We start from the raw sequence: 6,068 nt of genomic DNA, 5'->3' as shown, positions 1-6,068 counted from the left end.
AGTCAAGTGCCTGATTAGTGGTTGAAAATTCAAGAGCTTTTCTAGAGGAGCATTATAAAAGGGTTCCCATAACTAAGTGGGAATTGAAAAACCATTACTTGCCTCTTGTGGTTGTTGGATTTCTTCTGCTTGACCTTCATTGAGTGATTCCGAGTTGTTGGGCTGGAACTGTTCTTTTTCCTCACTTTCGTTTGTTAACCCCATTTCTTCTACAGCAGAGCAGATAGTCTGGGAAAATATAATAGGAATCGTCGTCATGACAACAGAGTCAGTTTACCCCCAATTGCCCAGACAATAGGTATTAGGTAAGTTGTCATGACAACAGAGGTGCCTGGGCCTCCCTTATAGAAGCAAGTGCCCAATAATGAGCAAAGCTGAAAGCCCTTACCGAACTACATACTGGTTGCTTAATCGTCGGAGCCACAGAGTTTTGGTCTGTCAGGCTATGGCTCCTTGTTTTCTGCCTAATCTACAGGCTGCAAGACCAAAGGGGCGATCACATAATGACCTTTGGAAGGACAGGAAACAGTAATCTGAGCCCACTGTTAAAATCCTGGCTCTGGTCTATCTGGGCAACTTCTCTCTTCATAACACCCGGCCCACCACCTAAACTGCTCCTGGGGCACCCCTACCATATGTCCACACTAAAAATATCTCACAAACTACCTCTGGTGCTCCATGTCCCTTGTTAAATACCCTTTCTTTTGAGGGTAGGACTCCTGTTTGATCTAGTCGTTTGTCTGAATTTATCAATTCTTGTTTAGTCTTTAGTTGGGCCCTGAGCAGCTTGCCCTCTAGTGGATTAATCCACAATTGCAGCTCATTGAGTAGTACTCATTCTTCCCCCGAAAAAACCGAAAAACCAAACCTAGTGCCCATAGCATAGTGCCTAAGGCACTTGACTGCTAACCAGAAGGCTGGCGATTCAAACCCACCAGCCACTCCTCGGAAAGAAGGTTGGGCAATCTACTTCCGTAGTGATACTGCCTACGAAACCCAAGAAGGGGTCGCTATGAGTCGGGTCTGACTCCACAGCACACAACAACAACAACAGTGCCTGTGAGTTGATTTCAACTCATGATACCCTCTGTAGGACAGAATAGAACTACCCCATAGCATTTTCCAGGTAAAGCTTTACCGAAACAGACTACCTCATCTTTCTCCTATGGAGCCGCTGGTTAGTTCTAGTCACCAACCTTTCAGTTAGCAGCCAAACACTTTAACCACTGTGCCACCAGGGTTCCCTAGCAAGATATTTAAAACCCTCTCTTTAAATTTTCCTATCATCAACTCAATGGCAACTAACAACAACAACATCCCAGAGGACATGAAAGAAGAAATCCAGACTTGAAAGAGGGGCAAGAAAAGAGAATGCACCCTTTTCTAAGCTAGCTGTCTCCACCCTCTCTTTAGCAGTGTCAAACCAATGCCGCCTGCAGGTACCAAAATCTTATCTTTAAGGGGATTTTGATCTTGATGGCTTCTCAATGCCTACCTTAGAATAGAAGAGCAGGCTGCCAACAGTCCAGAGTCCTTTACCAGCTAAATTGCCTGTGTGTGTGTTCCCTCTGTTACTGCAGAGCTACCCCAAGCTGACACCTGCCCCTTTCCCTGCACCCCTCCAGCCCCCAACTGCCCACCGCCTGTCTCCTCTTGCTCTTATATAGGCCAATCCTGAGCTCATAATGGAGTCTGTCATTACCAGTGTGCCATTATTACAAAGTTATGACAACAGCCTGGGACCTGCTTAGGTGCCTGCAGCCTGCCTAAAAGTGGGCTGAGGCTTATTGATATGAATGAAACCTGAAAATTAGAACCTACGTCATTAGTTGTGTCCCTTCTCAAGTCTCCTAAAGCCACTGCTATCCTAGTGGAACTGTAGCAGGAATCTTGGAGGTCACTGAGTAGGCTAGAAATTTTGATAGACTTGATCTATATCTACAGCCTCTGTCTGGGCCCTACTGTTCAGCTGGAGAAGCAAAAGTCCTCAGGGTAATTGGAGGGATGGGGAAGAATCCATAGGATTATCAGGGGGCCCTTAGCCAAGAGCAGGTTAGGGGTATTCTAGGAGCCAGTCAGCTGTTCATCCAGCTCCAGACTTAATCCTATTCTCTAATCTCTCCTCAACCATCCATCTCCACTATGTAGTGTTCTCCTTCTACATGTGTTGTTGTTGTGGTGACTGTGAAGTTGATTCCAACTCCTAGCAACCCTGTATGACAGAGTAGAACTGCCCCCATGTAGTTTCCTAGGCTGTAATCTTCATGGGAGCAGATTGCCAGGTCTTTTCTCCTGTGGCACAAGTGGTGGGTTCCAACTGCCCACCTTTCAGTTAGCAGCCAAGTGCTTAACCACTGCACCACCAGAGCTTCTATGTCATGTATAGAGTGCTTTAATTTTTTCCATGAATTCCTGCTTTTTCTTCCCAGCTAGTCTGTAAACTTCATAGGGAAGGTTCTGGCTCCCCTCCCCCTTTTTTTTTAAATTGTGATTTGGGTGAAAGTTTACAGAGCAAATTCACTTTCCATACAGCAGTTCACACACGTTGTCTCATGACATTGACTACAATTAACGTCAATGCAACAGCTCCCCTCCCACTTCCTCCCAATAGTCATCTCTTCCCTGTGTCCATCCCTCCATGCACTCCTGCCCCCTGAACTGTCTCCCTGTGCATACACAGCCCTTCTTTCTCCCATGATTGTTCTGTCCAACGAGTGTATCTACTTCAGGTACATGTTCAACTCTTATGCTTGTTTTTTGTCTGGCTGGAAGCCACAGGTGTGGGTTCAATTCCAGACTTGAAGGGCAGGTAGGGACCATAGTCTCAGTGGTTCCACCAGGCTCTATCAGACCAGCAATCCTGGTCCTTTTTTTTTTCCAAATGATTTTGAGTTTTGTTCCACATTGTTCTCCCTCTCTATCCAGGATCTCCTACATAGATCCCCCTCCGAGTGGTTGACAGGGTAGCTGGGCATCATCTAGTTCTTCTCGTCTCAAAGTCATATAGGCTGAGGATTGCTTGGTGTACCAGTTGCAAGGGCTAATTGTTTCCATGAGTCCTTGGTTTTCTTCATTCTTCTTTGATCTGGATGAGGAGCAACCCATGGTTGCATCTAGATGGCTGCTTGGAAGCTTTTAAGATCCCAGTTGCTTCTGCTCCCTTTCTCATAACCTCAACAGGCCCTTGCACCAGGCTCTGGACACAGTAGCCATGCAACCCAGCCAACCAACTCACCTTTGCAGGCTGGTGAGCAAAGGTTCTCTCTTGAGGTGGGCAGAGAGAAACCCCTGCTATTGTGAACAGAATAACTGAGAACTGGAACAGATTTCAAAATATTGCCAAGTCCTCTCATGGTTTCAGTCCCAGAAACCTGCTTTCCTGTCTCCATCACTCAATACATTCCTCCCCACCTCCACACCTTATCTTCTACACTGTGCATTCCAGACCTAGATTGATTTTGAATTATCTTCTTTCTCTAGCCCCCCAGTCCTTTCCCTGTAAAGAGCTATATACATATACATATATTTTCAACAGCCAGGGAAGCTACCAAGAGGTATTTAAGTCTCCATTGTCCTTCGCCAACACACTCGAACACAGAATTTAGCCTAAATAGAAAAATTCAGCTCTCCACGCCTTAGATTTCAAGTCACCCATCTTTGTTCCCCCAACTACAAGAGTACTATGTTAAAATCAAAAACAGCCAAGGGCAGCTTACTCCATTTGGCCACATTTTCTCTCCCATGTGAAATGGCTCTTTCCAGCCTAGGAAATATTTCCAAACAATTCCCTTTAGATTTACTGTGATTGGAGAAGAGGGGAAGTAATTGGATCTATAGAATCAGAAACAATAGTTTGATCCAACTTTCTCCAGGGCTTTTTGCAAACAGGTCTGTCCTGGGCTTATATTCCTTTAGCTGGGAGGCTGAGTGGAGGGCAGGGTGGTCTGAGGTTCCCCAAACTGGAAAGCAAGAAAGAAAATAACTTTCCTTACCTCCCTCATTTTTCAATTACTTGGGAAATATTTTGTTTGCCTCTGGTTGTTCATCACCAGTATAAACCCCCTTGCAGGAATAATGTGAAAATAAATTAGAGAATACATATGAGGTAAACCCAGGCCTTTGGCGAATGAGGTGATGAAATAAACTTTGAGCAGAGAGCTAAGCTGGCCCCATTTCCCTTCTTTGGGCACAAGGCTATCTCACTGCAACACAGCATCCAAGCACAGCACCCACAGTGGATTGCCTTCAGCCTACACATGCACAATTGTCCTGACAAAATCAAGGGTTGGGCAGCCTTTGTTGGATAGCCTTAGAGAGACTCCTTCTTACATCAAAGGTGCGGTTCCCTTTCTAGAAGTTGAAGGACATCAGGCCATTGTGTAGGGTGGGACAAGGAGTAAATATTTTTCCTTCCAAACATTTTGTAACTGAGTAAGATTCTCTTCTGAATAGACTCTTCAGTTTGAGACCCTGTGAGGATGCTGGCTTCACGAGAATACAAAGCCATTCCCTGTCCCAGATTCTGAAGCATGTGACTCATCAGTTCATTCATTCAACAGCTATGTACTTACTGAGTACCTACTAGGTAGCAGGCAGGCACTGTTCTAGCCATTGGGTGTATAGCAGTGAACAGTACTGATGCAGTTTCCAAAGTTTGTGCTATGAACCCACAGGCAGCAGAGAAAGAGATGGAATATGTTGCTGAATCTCTGGTCTGAGCTTACCTGCCCCAACGAAGGGCCTGCCCTTAGGTTAAGAGGTCAACTTCTAATGATATAATAATCAGTGGTAACTATGACCTCACCACACCAACATCTCATCTACAAACTACGCTTTTCAATGTGTTACCATAGCTGCAGAGTCCCTGGTTGGTACAAACTTTTAGCATGCCCATCTGCTAATCTAAGATGTCTTTCTAACTACAAAGAGTTCCAAAAACCTACTTTAACCACATTTTATACATTTCTATGCCATATTCATACAATTATCTATGCACAGTGTTCTTATAATCTATAGGAAATGGCTCAGGTAGCTGTAGGGTGACAATCTATCCTGGTTTGCCTCGGACTGTCCCAGTTTTAGCACTTAAAATCCCACATCCCAAGAACCTCTTTAGTCTTAGACAAACCACGATGGTAGCAGGCATCATTCTGGAAGCGGGCATTCCACTTCAAGGTTATTTCTTAGCTAGCTGAAGTTATTACTCCTTTAAGCATCAATACTGTTTTTAAAAATTGTAGACATCTTTTGAAGGAAGCATTTCTCGATTCTGGCATATACTTCCCTGTCCTCTGTCTAATTTCCAGGCTGTGAACTATCACTTCTGATGGCATTTTGTCATTTAGAAGTAGATAAAAATCATGCTTGTTGGGACTGTATATAAAGTAAGAGTAAATAGGCTCTGGGTAGAAGCCTGAGGACCTCTTAAATGAGTAAATCTGTCTCTATTGGCCACCCGAGGGCTTTTGGTTTCCTCTTCCTCTCTCTCTTATTTTCTCTGTCCTATTTTCTCTCTCATTTCCTGGCTCCAAACTGTGTTATAGCTACTTAAGGTTGTCAGCTAGCTGACTATTGGATAAATGAATTTTCTGTAGTCAGCTACACTGCTTAGTGCTTGGATAAAATTTACCTCTTCAGTGTTAATGTGTTCATCATAATCCTGTAGATTATAAGAACAATATGGATAGTGTACAGATATGATATAGAATGGAATATACATGAATAGAATGTGCATGCTAATGAATGTTACCCTGGATGTATTGACCCCTATGTCAAAATCTAAAGAGCTTTGGTTGTCTAGTGGGTAAGTGCTCAGCTGCTAATTGAAAGGTTGATAGTTTTAACCCATCAGCCTCTCTGTGGGAGGAAAATGTGGCAGTCTGCTTCCATAAAGATTTACAGCCCTGGAAACCCTATGATGCAGTTCTCTAGGGCCGCTATGAGTGGGACTCAATGGCAGTGAGTTTTTTTTTTTTTTTTTTTGTTTTGTTTTAATCTCAAAATCTGCTGATTTTCAGAGAAGCATATGTATCTGCAATAGAGTGATCAGAGTTACCCTTATTTATATA

At 43.9% G+C, this 6,068-nt stretch overlaps 1 protein-coding gene across 1 annotated transcript in view; it reads left to right on the top strand.

Annotated features, from left to right (window-relative positions):
- The window catches only part of LOC103210948, a 23,169-nt gene that overhangs the window by 16,061 nt on the left and 1,040 nt on the right, over positions 1-6,068 (top strand). The gene's annotated exons all lie outside the window — the stretch shown is intronic.

This window comes from Orycteropus afer, unplaced genomic scaffold (genome assembly GCF_000298275.1).
Source record: "Orycteropus afer afer isolate SDZICR_OR568_19922 unplaced genomic scaffold, OryAfe1.0 scaffold00674, whole genome shotgun sequence".
NCBI lineage: Eukaryota > Metazoa > Chordata > Mammalia > Tubulidentata > Orycteropodidae > Orycteropus > Orycteropus afer.
Note: the sequence above shows the minus strand (reverse complement) of the source record. Positions and strands in the feature narration are given on the sequence as shown.